The sequence below is a fragment of the Schistocerca americana genome, chromosome 4, assembly GCF_021461395.2.
Source record: "Schistocerca americana isolate TAMUIC-IGC-003095 chromosome 4, iqSchAmer2.1, whole genome shotgun sequence".
In the NCBI taxonomy this organism is placed as follows: domain Eukaryota; kingdom Metazoa; phylum Arthropoda; class Insecta; order Orthoptera; family Acrididae; genus Schistocerca; species Schistocerca americana.
The window spans coordinates 262,509,532-262,531,214 of NC_060122.1; positions in this window are offsets into that span (position 1 = coordinate 262,509,532).

The following is a 21,683-nucleotide window of genomic DNA, read 5'->3' on the forward strand; positions in this document are numbered from 1 at the left end:
TCCAAAAGGAGAGAATGGACTAAACAGTGTTATTTACTGAATTTTTTCTGTTGTGTACCACGTTTCCCATTTTCCTTTCCTTTGTGCGGCCTGGACGGTATAAATGAGGGGGTGTGTGAACTAGCAGAAAGCTTTAGGCACTAGGCAGAGATTGTAACACTGCATGAATGGTCGTTCTGTGGTAGGGTAGTAGCAACCCCCAAGCGTGAACAAGTTTAGGAGAGACCAAGTTTGCAAGTCAGGACGAAGATGAAACGCAGGAGCGCGAATTGGCTCTGTCAGGTTGGCGCGCCACCCCCACCACGTTTGTAAGCGGAAAGGTTAGGCGAATTCAGTAGGAAGTGACTTCTTCCTGGGTAGCGGCGCGGTACAGGCGCAGAAGTTGGAGTACTGCAATTTACGGTAGTATGATGTAAGGTATTGGAGTGATTGAAAACTGCTGCTGATTAAGGTCAGGATGGTGGAAGCAGGTGTAACATTACCGGCAAACCACCATGAGGGAATGTATTTTCACTATTTGCTTTAAATTTCGGTGAGAACTTTGGTTTTGTGCCTTGCACAAGCATGGACCATGGGCCCTAAGTTCACGGTCGTACTTTGGGTCTAAGTGTGAAGATAGTTATTTCATATCACGCCTTTTGGTATAGTAAAGTATTGGGAGATTTTTATGATTTTTTCGATGTTTTCTTTGTGTACACAGTTTCCCGCCATGTGGTCAGTTGGAGTAACGGTCATTGCATTAAAGTATACATCGGTTATCGCTTAGATGTTCAATTAGCTCTAGTACAGTTTCGCTAGTAAATTGGTTCCGTGATTATAAATACGTGCCTAAAATTAAATTTGATGTTAGGAAATGTGCGCGGGCTCATTTTGGCACGAAACGGGGTCAACGGCCATTTATAAGAAAACAAGTCAGATTTATCAATATGAGACCCAAATGAGTAATTAAACAGTAGTGAACGACCGCAATGAACGGTCGAGTTAATCTGGTGTATCAAGATTTCGTGAATTTTCCATGCCTTGAGTTACTCCACCTTAGCCACGTGTGCGAGCTGGGACCAATGATAGTTGGTAGATGTGCGTGTGTCCTCCTCTTCAAACATTTTGCCTTGCTAAGAATGAAGTTTACTGTGTAACTTGCGGAGTACAGTACTGTTTACCTGGTAATGAGCTCCGATTTTGCCGGCATTAATACTCGTGTGAATTTGGCACCACGTGGTAATAGGTAGATGTTCTTGAGTTCCTTAACTCACTTTGCTTTAGAATAATGGAGCTTGCCGCGAAATGTTCAGTGCGCTGTACAGTTTATTAGAGAAATTTCCGGTTTTCGGTATAATTTGTGCTGCTATTAAGACTTGCATAACTCTCCCCGCCACGTGGTACGAGGTAAACGTTATTGAGCTCCTACAACCACTTTGCTTTAGAATAATGGTGGCTGCCACGCAACCTTTAGTGAACGATGCCGTTTATTAGAGAGATTTTCGATTTTTTATGGTTAATTCTGTTATCATTAACATTCGCGTAACTTTACCGCCACGTGGTACTAGATAAGCGTTTTCCCGCCACTTTACTTTTGCTTTATGGTTATGTTTACCCTGAAACATGCATTGTAAGGTACTATTTATTTGAAAGAGCCCCGATTTTATGTATAGTTTTGATGGCCCTGATAGTTGCATCATTTCCCAGCCACTTGGTACTTAGTAAATGTGTTCCCCCCCAAATGGAAATACTTTGAACACCGAATTGTCAAACCAAATATAAGCAGACAACTTGCTATATCCTTATGAAACACATGTTAGCATATCGTGCACCTTATTGGTACTGACCAGTATACTTGGGTCCTCGATAGCTGGACTTGCTCTGCGTTTCAGTTGCAGTACTTAGTAACAATACCAAAGCAAAGCATGGGTCTAGGCGTGACTGTATGGTTGAATATGTACTTACACTGAAGCCAGGTGAGCACTCCATCCCCCCCTTCCCACAATAGCGTGGTAATAACGATAGGCTTATTTTGTTAGAGAGACCTTCTTTGAAAGTAAATAGGGCTGATGCTCTTGCAGTTGTATGACTTTTCTTCTTGCTTAGTACTAATGTGTTAACAATTGTCTTGGTATCATTTAGACATTAAATTCCAGTCAGTATAGAACTTCCAATAGTTTTTCCTCAAACCTGTCATGAATAATTTAAAGCCATAGTCAAATTTCAAATGGCTCAAATGCCCCAGTACAAAAAATTAGAAATTAATTAATCTTCCCTAAGAGGTGAGAGACAAATAAATCCCTTTAGCTAGTCACATGTTTGATCTAATCAACAAATATTGAAATATCAGATGCTCGCTAATAAGCTCTGTTTAGGTGCTTTCTGTAGCGGTTTTTATAGATGCGTTTTCCGTTGCCTTTATAATTTGGTGGTTTAATTAAACCACCTTGTTGAAGCATTAACACCCCAGTATTTAGTCTCGGGCGTATTATTTCGTGAACCACACGAATTTTGAGCCAAAGCTACAGAGGGCAACTTGTATAAGCTCTGGACTCGTTAAGTAACGGTAATCCTCCCACTGGGTAGAGTTATACTGATACTTGACCCAAACACACAGCCTGAGGGTTCCGTTGCACTAGATGGGTTAAAGAAAAGATTTCGAAAATCAAGCATAATTTTTGATTTCACTAAGACGTTTGATTCTGTTGATCACAAAATATTGCTGTAGAAGTAGGACCATTACGGAATACAGGGAGTAGCTTAGTGTTGGTTCACTTCTTAGTTTAGCAACAGAAACCAAAACTCATTATTCACAGTGTGGAGAATGGCTGTGATGTGAGGTCTGAGTAGGGTACAGTCAAATGGGGGGTGCCCCAGGGCTGAGTCTTGGGGCCACTCCTGTTTCTTATTTACATAAATGATATGCCCCCTAGTATTACGAGAAACTCTAAATATTTACGTTTTCTGAAGAAACTAGCTTGGCAGTAAAGGATGTCGTGTGCAACATTGGCTCGGTTTCAAATAGTGCAGTTCATGACATAAGTTTATGGCTTGTAGAAAATAAACTAATGCTAAATGACAATAAGACTCAGTTTTTACAGTTTCTAACGCACAATTCAACAAAACCCGACGTTTTAATTTCACAGAATGGGCATATGATTAGTAAAACTGACAGTTCAAATTTCTACGCGTTCAGATAGATAGTAAACTGTCGTGGAAAGCCCACGTTCAGGATCTTGTTCAAAGACTTAAATGCTTCCATTTTTAGTACTTGAACAGTATCTGAAGTAAGTGATCGTGCGACACGAAAATTTGTCCACTTTTCTTATTTTCATTCGCTTATGTCGTATGGTATTATATGTCGGAGTAACTCTTCCCATTTTAAAAGGATATTTTGGCTCAGAAACGGTTAGTTCAGGCAATAAGTGGGGTAAGTTCGCTTACAACTTGCCGACCCATGTTCACTAGTCTGGGTATTTTGACATTGGCCTCTCAGTATATATATTCCCTTACTGTCATTTCTTGTTAGGAATATCAGCTTATTCCCATCAAAAAGCAGCTTTCACTCAGTTAATACTCGACAGAAATCAAATCTGCATTTGGATCGGATTTCCTTAACTCTTGTGGAGAAATGTACTCAGTACACTGCTGCATCAATTTTCATTAAACTACCACAAGGATTCAAAACTCTTAGCAGTAATCTCCACGCCTTCAAATCGAAATTGAAGAGTTTGCTCATGGGTCACTCCTTCTATTCTGTCGAGGCGTTCCTTGAAAAATTTAGCTGATTCTTCTTGTATTGTTGTTTGTGTTTACGTAAACTTATGGCTTGACTTCTTTGGGTTTATAAACATATTATTCTTATCTGTTATTACTTTTACGTTGTAATTTCATGTGCTGACACGTTTCATGACCTTGGAGATTCGCTCCCCAGTTTGGTCCTACGGAACTTAAGGTGTAAAAAAGTAAATAAATAAAGGAATGGAAATACAGTAGTAACCTATTGGCAGATGATGAAAGTGACAAACATTCAGCTCGTGGCATTTTTGGCACCTGGTTAGCAAACCACTGAAGGCTGTGAGGTTGTTGCGATACACGTTACACACAGAGTAATCGCAAACTGACAGATCAGGTGACATGGGCGACCAACTAGCACTGCTACCAGACTTACCTCTCCTAACTACTCCGTCAGGCGTGAAGATTGTGTAAATGTTCTGGCTGTATGGGAAGTTGCTCTATTCTAACGGAAGCAACTGTAGTTCTTTCCCTGCTCCGATAATGTTGCGTCCAGTCACATTCATTCGCCCGGGCCACTTTTATTTGCCCCACCCTGTATCTCTAGGATTCCACAAAAGGAAAAAAAATGATGACTATGTAAATATAGCAAATGAAAAGGCAGGAACTGATACTACCCTTAACTTTCTTGGTGAACACGTAGTTAAGTTGTTTGAAAACAAATGCGTGCATTTATTTCTGGTATTAAGCAACTCACAAGTAGCAATGTTTCAGCTTTCTTCACGCTATCGGTTTTTGTGTATGAATTAAGTTACTGACTTTGAAATAGTAGCTGAAACACAGAGATGTAAAAGGGCCTCCCACATATTTCATAAAACGCACTGTCATTTAGAACAATTTATAGTTAAGCAGAATGCACGAACATTTTTGATAGCTACGTCAGTTCACATGTAGTAGTAGTGACATCGCTTTGTCTTATGATAGCTTCTATGTAACATTTATGTATGTGACTATCGTCAGGGTTTGTGTGTGTGTGTGTGTGTGTGTGTGTGTGTGTGTGTGTGTGTGTGTGTGTGTCTTCCCTGTATTTCATATTTGAGAAGCTCTCTGTTTTTGAGTTGGGAGTCTTGTGGTGTTCTTACAGCAGAGCAGTACCTTTACGTATGTGGAGCAAATACGCAGCGATAATACTGACACTACAGAAAAACAAACTTTCCATCATTCACGACCATCTTTTGCAGTGTTCTGATCAATTTGTTAAGAAGTATAAAAACCTTGCTTAAAAACCCCGTTGTGCAGTTCCCATTAGATATTCATTTATGTGCAGGTATTCCATGTTCACTCTCAGAAGGATGATGTTCTGGGGAAAAGCATGTTTGTGACGAAATGACAGGACAATTATTAACTGCTCCACTCCAAAATACATACCTGAAGCCAGGTACAGCCATTGATACTCTCAGACTGGCCTTTCCACTTCTCAGAAGAAGAGACCAGACGTGAAGGGCCAGTGAAGAAGAAACTGAGCCTTGAACATCGACACCTATCAGCACCATTACAGTAGTCTACCAACTCAAAAACTGTATGAAGATCCTTTAATCTTCAGGTATATAGCAATAAAACATGTCCTACTTCAAAATATTTCCTGTATGTATTTGGTACAAATTGGTAAGTAAACCACTAATTTGCGTTTAACTTTCAACGCGCAGGCTTTCATGTACAGAACCTCCTTCTGCTGGAGAATTCTCCAGCAGAAGGAGATTCTCACTCGTTGGTCTGAAGATGACCCAGTAGTGGTCGAAACCGGTCACCGCAATAAATAAATAAATTGTGATCAAGATTGTTTTTGATAGTAAATATTTGTAACCCATTGATCACTGTCACTCCCATAATGTATTCATAAGTATTAAATTTTTTTCCAGCGTTATTTGTAGAGGAAATGCATAAAACTGGTTGGAGTCGGTGAAGCAGTTGTTGGCGGTGCCCGTTTCTCAATGCCGTCATCGCACCGCATGTTTTTTTTTTTTTTTTTTTTTTTAAGTAGTCAGATTACTACAGTGCACCTAGTGGGACAGAAGAAATGTCATGTAGGTCAAAGCGAGGCTGAAAATCTCATTTACAAAGTCTGGTTGTGTAGCCGAGCAGAGTGTTGATCCGGGTCCACCAATAAAGGTTCGCGGTGGAACGTACGGAACAATACGTCACATGATTTCCGTCACGCAGTGCACTTAGCCGAGAGCTTGTGGAATTAATCCACGGTGGCAACTGGGCCTCTCCCAGATGCCGCGGCAGGGGTTCATAGACCGGATGAGAAGGAAAATTCCAACTTGGCTAGCTGATCTGGAAGGAGTAGAACGTGTTTCAAGTTAAGGAGAAAAGCGTAAGGTACAGGCTCAGACTTGGTCAATTTGGCAGCCAAATCTAATGGCTTTGGCCACTGATATGAGGTTTCATTGTTGTAATGAGGATGAATATATCAAACATTCAAATTAAGAGCATGTTTTTGTCTATGAAGATGATTTATTCTGTTATGATGTATTGTAACCTACAGTTACTGAACAAAACTCAATAAAACTCAAGGTACTTTGTTTTCAGACAATGTTCTTTGTCTTAGAGGCAACCTTGCAAGGAACAAAAATTGAATATTTGAATTTTCGCAAAACCTCCTCCCACAAACTCACAGAAAAATCCGATTTGTGTACACTGTCCTTTGTTATTTTATTTTTTAGCGTATGACTAATACAGACATATCATAAAATTAAATTACATGTCTATATGGACATGTTTATGCACAAGAAACTTAAGAATATCCAGTCCTTCAAACCAGCGCCCTGGAAGTCCTCTTAAGAACCGTGATAGACTCGAATCCTCCATTCACTGACACTGTGATGAACAGTCAAGTTTGGAGCCTGCAGTCACAGGCAGGATTAGACAGCGTCTTTTACTTAAAGAGAACATCCCTGGATCGGCCATGGCCGGTACGGATTCTGTTGAGAGTACTCCATGTCTTGCGTGGTTGGTCGATTCCACATGGAAGTTTAGCATCTGAGAAGATGTTATGCAGGCTCACACCTGTCACTGCTTTCTGCCGACCTTTCAATACTTCAAGGGATTTGAAATCCTTAGCAATCATATCAGCAGCATCGCACAGAGCTGGATGGCGTGATTTCAGTCTCTTACGATTTACAAGTGGCAGATCACTATCCGTGGATAGGTTAAAAATCCTGGAGATCTTGTGGAATTCCCTCATAAGGGCAGTACATCTGCGTAGACCTGGAGGCATTATACCGGTTAACAGTGGAAGCCAATAAACTGGAGTAGGTCTGATTGCGTCAGATATTATGCGCAGTGTCGTGTTCAGCTGGGTGTCAACAAGCATTGTATGATGACTGTTCATCCAAACAGGTGCACAATACTCAACACTTGAATACACCAAACCCAGAGCTGAAGATCGCAGGCTGGTTGCTGAAGTTCCCCAGGTAGTTTAGTATATCTTACAGAGGATGTTGTTTTGAGTCCTCAACTTTTGAGCTAAGTTAAGAAGGTGTTGTTTGAAGCATAGTGTACGGTCCAGGATGACACCAAGATAATTTTTGTTCTAATTATGACGAAGAATTATGCGTCTGAAACTTACTCCCAGTTTTACGTTCGCCCAAGCAACACACTTCTGTTCATTGTATTTATGAAAATCATTCACATTTATTATTGTACTGTCATTTCTTTGAATGCATAAGAGGATTAATTGTCTTCCTAGAGGAAACACAGGCAACAAAAAATAATGGCAGTAGACTAGCAGTAAGATTTTCACCAGTGTCCATTAGGTTTGAAACAACTTTGAAATGGATGAGAGATATCTAAATCTTCCAGGGAAATGTAGGTCGGCAACATATCCCAATAATAAAGTGTGTCCCAAAAGCTGCTTTACAAATTCAGTGTCATCTTGCTCGACTTGTAATTAACTTAAAAATAAAGTTTGTATAATTCACCGACTCAAAACAATTTTTTGATGTAAGGTAATGAATAAAAGTTTTGATTTTCTAGGTGACAAGAGCAATATACCTGAAAAATGTTTTTTTCTTGTTTTTGCGCGGTGGTAGTTGGAGCGCCATAAATGAATCGAAGAACGGGGTCTCCATAGGAAAAGATATAGTGTCTAGCTTGGTTTATTGAAACTAAGTCAGTCACCCAAGGTCAGAGATATTTCAAAACGCGATAAGGGAAACCACCACCCTCTGGGCTGTCTGCAACAAAATTATACAGGAACCTCATGGAAATAATGAGCGTGGATTTAAAGCCTCTTATTGGCAGGCTAAAGAGAAGTGACGAAGATACAGAGAGGATTCGACCATATTTACAGCGTTCACAACGGAAGTCTGTTCATAACGCATCAAAAGACTTCGAATTCCTCGTACGACAGAGTACCGTGTGCTCCGAAAGCGTCCTCATTTGTTTCTGTACATAAAGTAACTGTGACAGGAAATCAAAGCAGATGACAAGTCAAAACGTGTTGCTTTTTCTCTGGGAATTATTGCACGTGTACAGAGGGAAGAACTCTTTCTGTGACATGTTAAGTTTTCAGATGAATCACCTTCTCACGTACGTGGAGCGTTAATAATCGTAACGTATTTGATTAAAAAAACTCGATGAAACCACTTTGAGTGCAACACACAAACTTTTCTTTTTGCATTAAGTTAATTACGAGTTATATATGACACTGAAGTTGTAAAATACCATTTAAGTCGCCCTGCACGTGGTGAGCATAACTGACCTTCATACAGCTTGTTAGTTTCAACACTAGTACTCAATTGCTCACAACAATTAATCAAATGGGAATACATAGGCGTCACTCAGCCAGATCTCAGACAATAGCTCCAACAGAATCTGTTAGTCCATTATGTGTAATTAATGTACTATAACAGTCTCTCATCTATACCACGTAATCACGTCTGCAGCAATATCTGTGTATTGATGTTCCGCTGTGTGTTAATCTCGCACTAATAGATATCCTCGTGATCCTGTTATCTGCCGTTTCCTGGCTGTTCTAGGAAACTTTATGTCTGAGGATAGGGTGTTGACAGTATACCTCCCAGATGCTCTAATCACATGATCCTTAATTGTACTGCACTTTAATAGGGCTCCTACAATGAGATATGCACTGACGGTGAATCACACCTGCAAGACAGGGTAATAAATGACACAGATGAAAGGAATAAAGGGCACGGAACTGCGCGTCAAATCGCCATCAGGGCAAAACGTTTACATAATAAGATTTCTAAAATCTAGAACATAAAAGCAGTTGTCGTAAGATCTTCCTGCAGACGGGAATTTAGGTTTCGATTAATTCTGATATCTGAGTAAATATGATTGCTGTCTGGTAACAGGATTCTTTTCTTAGTTGAAATGAATATCTGGTAACTTTCTCGTCTGTCACTAAGTTGTGTCTACGCTGTTTGGCACTGGCAAGCGACTGCCCACTTGGCGATATACAGACAGACATTGACCCTCTTCCAAGGCAAAATCGTTCTGTGTGTGAGAGGATATTTCAGCAACGAGTTAAATCTTGGTGTCACCCAGGGGCTTCTATTGCCGGTTCTTACAGCAACGAAGGTCACCTGTCCCTAATCTACTGTTCAAAAGTGTTATCGGTGAACCCCCTCAAGCATAGTATGGCACTTTACTCCGCCCACAGTTTCACATACCGACCCATATGCTAACGACGCGCAAGAGAATGCGCCGTGACAACTGTTCAGTGGCGGTAGATGCGTAGAATGCAAATCAATTAAAAGAGCGGGTAGCCGTTAGATCAGAGTTAATTACACTCTATTGTAATCCAGCGACTTACTTCAGTTTGTAGCAACATAAGAGTATTAAATATGCAGGTGCGAAAACTGTGATTAAAAACGGAGAGTAGGCATCTGTTTGCTTGCACCTCTACGGTGAAACTAACGTAGCCATTGATGTTGTCAAGATGCCCACCGTTCCTCCTACCGTTCTTAAACATTCTGTCAAGAAAGAAACCTCGGGGCACCCTAGGACATTCAGTGTGCAGCAAGAGCCTAAACGCCAATGGCTGCCACCATCCGGCACAACTTAAGTCTATGCTCACCATCATGGTATCCAGAGCGCGAGCCCTATGCGACTAGCAAAGTCTGCCTACTGAGTTACAGTATCTGCGTTAACATTTCGCAAGAAGGGCTACTGGACGACACTAATAAAGCCCGCTCTCCAGCCAAGCAACAAGAAGAACGAAATCAATTATGACGAAGAAGCCCAGCTCCTGTCCTTCCTTCAGGACGTAGGGCAACCCACAGTCAAGATTGCCAGGATAATTCAAAAGAATAACATAGAAATCGTGACACAAAGGAATTACAGAGATCGGCTGCGAGTGGTCATTGATTTAAATCAGTGGGAAAGTTGAAAATTTGTGCCGGACCGTCCTTCGAACGCCGGTCTGCTGCTTACTAAGCTGATGCTCTAACTACTAAGCCATCGTCACATAGTGGTCAACAGCACCTCAACGGACTACAGACTAGGATGTCTCTCGTCAGACCCAAATTCTCAACGAACCCACACACTACTAATGTAGTGCCCTTTGACTATTATCGCCATTATTCACGGCATTTCGCAGATTCCCGTAACAGTCTGAGCCTGGTGTGCATCGCACTGAAGAATCATTGGCCGTCCTCGCTTGAATTACATATGTTGCCGCCTGTTCTTTCGAGCATGTGTGGAATAGCGGACACCGCATATACAGGGTGAGTCACTTAACTATTGCCACCCAGAATAACTCCGAAAGTATTATAGTAGCTGAAAAGTTTGTGGGACAAATGTTGCATGAGACAATGGGGGCCATGATATGACGTTCGTTTTTTGTTGCTAGGTGGGATCGCGTCTTAGGAATGAAAGATGAACTTTGCATTTTTAAAATGGGATTGCATAGTTTGGTACTTATTTTCTGATAGCGGCTATCGAAACGAATCCAATGATGTGTAGCAGTAAGGTCTTTGAAGGTCAACTAAGGCATGGACGTCCATTTACAGAAGGTGTCCGAAGTGACGACCATTGGTAACAATGCAGTGCCGCAATTTTCTTATCATGGATTGAGCGGTATTCCTTATCACTTCGGCACTTATCGAAGAACATTCTTTGACAGTTCTCTCTCGCATATCTTCAGGTGTAGTTGGAACGTCTTTATAAACAATGTCTTTTACGAATCCCCACCACAAAAAATCCAGAGGCGTGAAGTCTGGCGAACCAGTCGGCCACGGCGCATCGCCTCCGCTTCCAATCCAACGACTTTGCAACTCATTTCTAGCCATCAGAGAAAATTGTACCAGACACCCATCGTGTTGATACCACATTCTGTTCGTTGTTCCCAAAGGTATTACTTTATGGCGATGCAGAACACAAAAAACACTACTCTGGCTCATCCCAGATTTCCTTGCGATTTGACGCAAACTAACACAAGACTCTCGAACCATAGCGCCAAGAGTACCAATTTCCGTTTCCTCGTTAGTAACTTTCCTTTGCCGAATATGTTTCCGATGTATTAAAGAACCAGTTGTTCTCAATTTATAATACACATATTTAAATGTACGACGTGTAGGGTGCGTACGTTGGCGATATCTCAGAGGGTATAAGTCTCTAGCTGCACGGAATTTCGTTGGCATTCGTAGTAAATGAGAAGCACATCGACTTGTTCTTCAAAGGAATACGTAATTCACATTCACTTCATTCGCACAGTGCGACATCCTGATTCCACGACTCGGCCGATAGGCCGAGGTGATTTCATCACTATTAAAGCACTTATTGAGTCTGGTGCATAGCAAACTGACCTACGATCATGTGGTTCATAACACAAACGACTACAAAAGTGAACAATTGAATCATAAAAGTAAAGATAGTCTGCACCACACAATAGAATATAAAATCTTATTAAAGCAGTTAGACAACACCCTGATCTATCCACAGAAGATGTATCAGCTTCCAACGCAATAGCAAAAGTGTACCTATACACGTGTGTACCTCCTTTCCCTCCCTGTAAACAGACAACCCCGGGTCGTTGGTTGCGATACCCACTTTACCTGTTCGGTTATCGTCCAGACAGTTTTACCATTATACTTCTTGCCAATCTTGTGTGAATATTGTTTTGCAAATTTCTACACCCAACGACCTGATTGTGCAAAACAGAGAATTAAAGAAACACTACTGAGTCCCTTGAAACTCCTAGCCCCACTCTTGAAGATTGCGATTACCATATTGATGGAAATGAGCGTTTGGCGTCATTGCCTGGGAGGCCCTTTGCAGGGCAGGTCCGGCCGCCTTGGTGAAGGTCTTATTACAGTCGACGGCACATTGGGCGACCTGCACGCCGGATGGGGATTGAAATGATGATGATAACAGCAAAACACGCAATCCCTGAACGAAGAAAATCCCCGTCCCAGCCGAGAATCGAAGCCGGGCCCGTAGGATGGCAATCCGTCACGCTGACAATTTTTTTTTAAATCTCATTTTGTTCGTTTTCGTTCGTTGCAGCTGCTCGTGGCGTACGTCGCAAGACATCCGTTTCATTTCGTCGCTGATCCTTAACTCATTTTTTTATTACAGAGGGCAGCTAACTATCTGGCCAAACACACTGAATTACCGTGCCGGCTAGAGCACTCAGCTATCGGGGCGGAGACAATGTTGATAATGGGAGAGGAATGGGAAAAGCCGCATTCAGTTCCACAAAGTGCTAGTTATTGTTTTGTTTATGTAGGCTTCTTCCTCGCCTTTGGTAGCTTCACCTAGAACGAGATGCACTGTATAAGCTGCCGGCATACTAAAAGTAACCGTGCTTCAGTGTTATCTCCATAATTCATAGCGACCACAGCGTCATTGAAGAGACAGGTGGATTCTGAGCTTCAATGATGACATAAGCACTCTTCGCGCTGTACATAGTGTCATGAAAGGCGTTATGGTGGTGCATTTTTAGGGTTGATGTTGTGGCATATGTATGTGCTCTCACAGTCGATAAAATAACGGAAACTCGATCAAAGTCAACATCAATAAATTCGCGGCCGTTTTAAGAACAGAGTTGATTTGCCACGTCCTTTTCTGCGACATTAATTATCTGTGCCTCGGAGTTTTCTCGTTGGCAGAGGAAGTTTGTCTATCTGAATTGACAGTTGCTCTAGGGTCCAAGCCATCCAAAGGAACCATGCTCTTACTGTCTCTAAAAACCATGAACGTCACTCTGCTGCTGGTGACTGTGTCTTGAACTTTCTGTCCTTGGAGAAATTTCGAACTGCCACGTCACAGGCTCTTTTGAATTGTCACTCTTGGTGGTAACACCACCTCTTATCTCCGCTAATGGCGTTTAACAGAAAATATCACCTGCCATCTAACTTTATCCAACTGGATTGTTGGTGATAATTCTGAACTATGAAGGAACAGCCACATCTAAACCAAGACAAGGCAGACCGCATGTACTGATGGACAGGGTCCATAGATATTTTAGGTGAGTGGTTGTAACAAATCGCATGAAATTACCAGAAGCAGTCTAGCTAGCACAATGACTGTGCTTGGATAGCTAAAAGGAATATGGCACAATAGTCGAGCAGCTCCTCATAAAGCACACATTATGTAGTCAACGTTAAGCAGCGTTTGAAGTGATGTAAGTAGCGACAGCACTGCACAGTAGGTAACTGGAAACAAGTGATTTGGACGATCCACGCTATATCACGACAGTTCGATAGAAGCATGTGGGTTTGGAGAAAGGCTGGAGAACGTTACCTGGCATCATGCGTAGTGTCAACAGTGAAGTGTGTGGAGTGTTAGCAGTGAAGTACATAGCAGTTGCTGTTATGGTTTAGGGCTTTTTTTCGAGAACAGTTGGTAGTTTCCTTACTGTGCGTAAGGAAATACATGAACAGCTGTACAGTATTATGCGCCGCATACAGGAGAGCAATAGTTCAAAGAAAATAATTGTATCTACATGAAAACGCACCCGGACTTTCAGCAGTATCTGTGAAACGCTCTACTGTGGACATTCCTGAAATGGATTGGCCTGCCCAAAGTACCGATCTGGACCCAATGGAAAACCTTTGGGACGAATTAGAACGTCAACACACCAGCGATCATCACTACTTTCTGTTGAATATGGTTTATTTCCTCTCCGGTATGAAATTATGGCGGTTTTGGAATTTGACACTAATTAGCATAAAACCTGCCACAATGAAACTGCACAGATAAATTTTTTCTAGCATTTTACATACATAGGTTTACACGAACAGAGAAAAAGACAAAACATCACTCCTGCAACGTAGTGCAGAACAACATGCCAGTCACCATAAGCAGACGACTATCAGGGGTGTGTGACGTATTTACAACAACACAGTCCTACCTTCTAATGTTGGGTACTTCAACTCCAACCTCGCAGATACTCGATCTGTTAACCTAACTGTGATGCCATCGTTCTTACGCTGCGTTCCCTGTTATATTATTTTATTTGTTGTGGTATTTTATGTTGTGTTTTAATATTACTTGGACAAGATTTTGTTTTGTGCTGTTGGCTTTCAACTGATGGACTGTTACGTCTGAATAATATGTTAAGTGGCGAAATCTTGGTAATGCTCTGTTAACACTGACTAATTGCGAGTTCTTGAGCCTGTAAAGAACCGCTGCGCGATTGCAGGTTCGTTCACCACGTCTTCAGAGTCTCTCCAAACGCACGTCGGCGTAGATATCTGGAACGCTCTAGATATTTATGAGGATGTAACAGTTGAAGAATAATTAATGTCGAGTCTCACGTGTTAGTCAGTTGAGATGAACTCTTGTGTTTCTTTTGATCCAATAAAATATATTTATAGATCTGTAGTAGTTTCACAATAATCTTAACAAGAACAATAGTTAGAAGAAGAACAATCAGAATAATTAATATTCCAGATAAGAACAAAAATTACGTATATCAGGGATGGTAATATAGTTCATATCTCTCTGCTAGGTAGTAGCGTCTTTGATTGTCTTTGAATGTCAGACAGTCATTTCTCAAGTAAATAGAAATGAGCGTTTGGCGTCATTGGCCGGGAGGCCCTTACGGGATAGGTCCGGTCGCCTTGGTGCAGGTCTTATTACATTCGACGCCCCGTTGGGCGACCTGCGCGCCGGATTGGGATGAAATGATGATGAAGACAACACAACACCCAATCCCTGAGCGGAGAAAATCCCCGACCCAACCGGGAATCGAACGCGGGCCCATAGGACGGCAATCCGTCACGCTGACCACTCAGCTATCGGGGCGGACGCCATTCTCAAGTGACATTTCATCATGTGAAATAAATGAATAGTGATTTATTGTCAGATGGAGGAAATTTCAAACAGCTTAAACGACTGAAACTAGTTCCGACTGAAAAGACAATCCCGCCCTAACGAATTTGTTACTCGTAAACACCATTACAATCACCCTGCTGTGCTATCGCAGGATTTAGACAATACCGCCAAGATAGTTTTGGATCTGTCGGCAATAGCTCACAAGATTTCTGCTAAACACAAAATAGTGTAACCTCACAGACACGACCAGACGGTCATCAGCGACCGTCTATCGTAACAATGAAACAGTACACAATTGGATAATCAACACCGTCCAGCTCATCTATTTCTGGTTGAGTGATAATATAAGACGCGCCATAGGCTTTGTTCAATAAAAATGTCTCAGAATAAATCTGCAGATACTGTCTCCATCGAAATACACTTCAAAGCACCAATTAAAAGTACTGTCGACAGGACCGAAAGAGGTGGCGCAGTGGTTAGCACACTGGACTCGCATTCGGTAGGACGACGGTTCAATCCCGTCTCCAGCCATCCTGATTTAGGTTTTCCGTAATTTCCCTAAATCGTTTCAGGCAAATGCCGGGATGGTTCCTTTGAAAGGACACGGCCGATTTCCTTACCTAACCCGAGCTTACGCTCCGTCTCTACTGACCTCGTTGTCGACGGGACGTTAAAAAACACTAACCTAACCTAACCTACTGTCGACAGGAATGTACACATTCAGATATAGTCGGCATCAAATGAACAAACACAAAGCTTTTGACTTAAGTAAGTTGGACTGCCATCTGACAAAGGTTTCATCTGAGGCTAGCCCCGATGCTAAATGGTTCAAATGGCTCTGAGCACTATGGGACTTAACATCTGTGGTCATCAGTCCCCCACAACGTAGAACTACTTAAACCTAACTAACGTAAGGACATCACACACATCCATGCCCGAGGCAGGATTCGAACCTGCGACCGTAGCAGTCGCGCCGTTCCGGACTGAGGGCCTAGAACCGCGAGACCACCGCGGCCGGCTGCCCCGATGCATTCTAGTTTACACAGTGCTGTGTCACCTCTTCTTACCATTTTCTTGAACTCCTTCCTCATCAGAGAGGATATTTTAGTAATAATTTTCGTATTAAAATTGTAGCGTCTCAAGTTAAAATTGAAGCGTCCTACATCGATCACTACAGTGGAAAATGATCTGTAACACTATTTGAAATAACTCTCCTTTAACACTTATTTTTATAAAACGTCGTTTTCGGAAGGATCGATAGTCTTTCCCTAGTCATCCAGACCCTGGACTTCTCTATCCGCTTGTTCCCAAGGACTGTCTACTGTCTACCTCTGCAAATTGTGTCCAATATTTGGTTTATGCCCTTTGTATTCTTACGCCCGCTTCCCAGAAACTTTCCGATGCCCGCTCTGAAGCCCTCCCTGATGACTCTCCGTACTTGCACTGTCTGATTTGTGCTGCCACGCATTCCGATTTCAGTAATTAATTAGAACTGAAATATCTCGTGATCCATAACTCCGATCACCATGTGGTTTTCATCAAACGCTCTTAAATAAACGACCGCACCAATATACTTTCTGTCCCCATATCTTTCTCCTGTTTCTTCTTTCCTATGGTTCCAGATCCAAGTACATCGGCAATGAGCAAAGTCAGTGATTGTACCTATCATAACCACGTTTCTGCTGGCTTCAGCCCTTCAGGAACAATGAGCTTCCATTCCTCAACGAACATCCAGGCACTTCAAGGAACGTGACCCCATCATCCAAGCTGTCATGAAGACAAAGTGTGAACAAACCCGATGTCAATGTCCACTAACTGGTGCCCAGACAGTCAACATTCGGCTATAGGCATCATTTCTTGATAGTAATCCGCCGATCACCAAGAACGTATTGATGAAATGCTGTTCAGTATGAGGAATGGCCGCTGGGCAGCATCGATCCACGTGTGGATTTTTGTGTATCTCCTTCTCACCACCACAGATGCGCAATGCCAACCTCACACATTACTCATGCCTACTATACCACCTACATACACCGTTAGCAAGTATCGATGGATTATCCATCTTTGATTTATATTCACGCCGATGTCAAACGACTTTTTTTAATGCTCCTTTGCTGCTGTTGTACGTCTCAGATCAACGGAACCAGCAAGATACAAGCATGAAGATTAAAAAGTTACTACTACACTACCTAAAAATTTAAATGGTAGAAAGACTTTTTCTATTGACAACATCGAAAGGATACTCAAAAGCACAACCACTCCACAATAACATTTCTGTTCTTCAAATTTTGATGTGCTTCCCAATGACAGGAGTGTTTTCAAATTATTTTGTCGAATCAAAGTAACTAACAATAAAATTTCTATACAGTACTAATTCTATACCACTCTGCTTTTTCTCGTTGGTCTTTATTTTCTACAGTTTTCAACTGACTGAAGCCACTGTGAAGTTCTCCGTTGAAATCTCCCTTTGAAAATTGTCGAAAATGCCTCCTATCAGTAGTACCTCAGGCACTGCAGCGAACCCAAGAGTGCATACGCTAGCTGTAGAACAAAACTTACTTGTAAGATACAACTATTACTTAGGGTAATAATGCTAACACTTGGCCAATAGTACTATAACAGAAAACTGCTCTCTTCTCATAACTCACATCATTACCACATGTGATCTACGTAGGTCATAGTAACACTTCCATGGTAGAGGAAACCAATGAAATGCACAGATTCATCTTCTGACGGCGGTGAGCGAAGCGCTATGTGCTACGGGAGGCACTTTTATGGAGCGTCACTGGCATTAGAGATTAGAGATAACGCGGCAGATGTATCGGAATTGACGGTCCGTCTATTGAAGAAAACTGTATCGTATGTGAAACGTGAACTTCCCCCGGAAAAAGTTCAAACAACTTAAGGAAATGCAACTGCGTGTCATCTTCGACAAACGCCCACATTTCAAAAATAGGATACTTTCTGGACACACATGTAAACACAAAGTGCCATGCAAGGAAATTTAAACTACCAGTTGGTCGTATTTTCCGAGAACACAAAGAAAAATGTGTGATTTTCGACCACTAACAAGGGGAGGCCACAGAGTTGGGATCACGGATTTACTTCCTTAGTAGGCCATGAAAACAACTAATGGGCAAGTAGTATGGTGCACTACTCTGGAAATTTCGAGAAAATGGCCAAATCGAAGTAAATCTCTGAACCCAACTTCGTGGCCTCTCATTGAAAGTTGAAGGTCCTAGTAAAGTCTTTAAAGGATTTCTTCATTTGCGTAAGGCAGACGTCAGGCGTGTGCTACGCAGTTGTGGCTTTACCAAACTTTGGTCATACACCTAGGACGGTGGAGAATCTTTGTATTGAGCATAAACGTCAGATGCGCTACGACAAGGGTGCTATATCTCATCCTGCAAGCTGAGTCAAATATAACATTCCTTTTAGTTATGACCTTTTTTCCGGTATAGCAGTATTCTGCTACGGTAAGCCAAGTATAGTACGCCTGCTGTTAGCTATCAGTCTGTTAAATGTTAACGTTTGTGCACAACGGAATTTTTGTGTCTATCTACATTACGGAATGTATCTGCTTTTATGAATGGCATGTAACTGCAAGGAAAGTTACATAGCGATTCTGTGTCATGGATATGACACTGGCATTCGCTAGAGCTAGGCTGCATAGCTGCAGTGCTCATCAGTTCATTGTTATCTCGAGATGAGTTGAACTTCAATGGAGTCTGTAGATCCTTTGTAGCGAGTGATATACTAAAGTAAGAGATACCTACCCACATTCCTTTTGAATTATCACTTACAGCTTTCATTGTTATATTACGATACCAACTGACAGTACTCAATGTAATTACCTACTGCATCACATGTTTTCGTTGTGTTGCACTTTGTTAAATATAAGCTCGTTCGAGTAACTTGAAATTCAGTATGGAGCAACAGTTTCCATCTTCATTATTCTGCCTCATTATTGGTAGCTATCTCACTGTTTTGTTGCATAATCAGACATTACTCGCGACTGTTCACTCATGACGTTTATCACTAGTCGGTTCACTACTCATGTCCACCAACAACTACACTGTTTTACGTCGCCCTCCAAGGGTACGCCTCCTGGATGATGCCAGTGAGTAGCTTCCTTACGCCATAAGTAATGATTTACACATGATACAATATGGGTTGCAGTTGCCTGACATTGTCAGAGTAGAGAGCGATCAGTTATTTCACTGAATATAGATTTATTTTCTAAAATCGTTACTACCTAAGGTCGGATATAAGAAACTGTATAATTTGTTTCGATCGCTACCGGTCATCTCCAGATCTGAAAGACGCTGAAACGAAACGTTACAAGACAGGAATTTCAATCGACATTAACAGTGTTAAGTATTAGAACAAAATTATTAACAAAATTACTGAACAATGCATACCGCAGTACACATAGCATTGTCTAAAGTAAGAGAACACTTTGTCATCTGGCTAGTACCAACATAAGGAACGTCACCTGTAAGGTATATGCATCAGCTGTCAAACAAGTGACGCGAGGACTAAAATAGAAGCATTGCAATCTATATCTACATATTCTATGAACAACAAGAAGCTGATTAAAGGTGATAAGAGAAACATTACATTATAATGTTACAGATACTTGTAACGTGAGTAAATGGTAAGTAGAGACACTCACCGTTGTTGTGCATACATAGTGACACACACAGTAGCCAAGCCGTCTGACATTCAAAGTTTCCATGAGGCGGTCGTATGGTGAGTAACCTATGCTAAATGCCCATGCTCATAGTTGAAGAAAGAACAAGCAGGTGGCAGGACAGTAAAATGTGTAATATACAGTTAAGTATAAAATTTAAAAAAAAAAGACAAAATTATAGCCGCTGTGATGAAATTAGTAAAGGATGCATAAATATAAATATCAACATGCACAGATAGAATTTCTTGTAGACGACATGGTGTTAGAAGACTTGTCATTAAAACAGGAGCACTAATGGTATAGTGACTTGTATAGATCTATATACAAAATATTTTACGTATGTACACACAACAGTGTGTACATACGTAAATGAACCATGAACCATAAACCATGGACCATGCCGGTTGTGGGGTGGCTTGCGTGCCTCAGCGATACAGATAGCCGTACCGTAGGTGCAACCACAATGGACGGGTATCTGTTGAGAGGCCAGACAAACGTGTGATTCCTGAAGAGGGGCAGCAGCCTTCTCAGTAGTTGCAGGGGCAACAGTCTGGATGATTGACTGATCTGGCCTTGTAACATTAACCAAAACGGCCTTGCTGTGCTGGTACTGCGAACGGTTGAAAGCAAGGGGAAACTACAGCCGTAATTTTTCCCGGGGACATGCAGCTTTACTGTATGGTTAAATGATGATAGCGTCCTCTTGGGTAAAATATTCCGGAGGTAAAATAGTCCCCCATTCGGATCTCTGGGCGGGGACTACTCCTGAGGACGTCGTTATCAGGAGAAAGAAAACTTACGTTCTACGGATCGGAGCGTGGAATGTCAGATCCCTTAATCAGGCACGTAGGTTAGAAAATTTAAAAAGGGAAATGGATAGGTTAAAGTTAGATATCGTGGGAATTAGTGAAGTTCGGTGGCAGGAGGAACAAGACTTTTAGTCAGGTGAATACAGGGTTATAAATACAAAATCAAATAGGGGTAATGCAGGAGTAGGTTTAATCATGAATAAAAAATAGGACTGCGGGTAAGCTACTACAAACAGCATAGCGAAAGCATTATTGTGGCCAAGATAAACACCAAGCCCACGCCTATTACAGTAGTACAAGTTTATATGCCCGCTAGCGCTGCAGATGACGAAGAAATTGAAGAAATGTATGATGAAATTAAAGAAATTATTCAGATTGTGAAGGGTGACGAAAATTTAATAGTCGTGGGTGACTGGAATTCGGTAGTAGGAAAAGGGAGAGAAGAAAAAGTAGTAGGTGAATATGAATTGGGGGGAAGAAATGAAAGAGGAAGCCGCCTGATAGAATTTTGCACAGAGCACAACTTAATCATAGCTAATACTTGGATCAAGATTCATGAAAGAAGGTTGTATACATGGAAGAAGCCTGGAGATTCTGACAGGTTTCAGATAGATTATATAATTGTAAGACAGAGATTTAGGAACCAGGTTTTGAATTGTAAGACATTTCCAGGGGCAGATGTGGACTCTGACCACAATCTACCGGTTGTGAACTGTAGATTAAAACTGAAAAAACTGCAAAAAGGTAGGAATATGAGAAGGGACCTGGATATACTGAAAGAACCAGAGGTTGTACAGAGTTTCAGGGTGAGCATAAGGGAACAAATGACAGGAATGGGGGAAAGAAATACAGTAGAAGAAGAATGGGTAGCTTTGAGGGGTGTAGTAGTGAAGGCAGCAGAGGATCAAGTAGGTAAAAAGACGAGGGCTAGTAGAAATCCTTGGATAACAGAAGAAATAATGAATTTAATTGATGAAAGGAGAAAATATAAAAATGCAGTAAATGAAGCAGGCAAAAAGGAATAGAAACGTCTCAAAAATGAGATCGACAGGAAGTGCAAAATGGCTAAGCAGGGATGGCTGGAGGACAAATGTAAGGATGTAGAAGCTTATCTCATTAGGGGTAAGATAGATACTGCCTACAGGAAAATTAAAGAGACC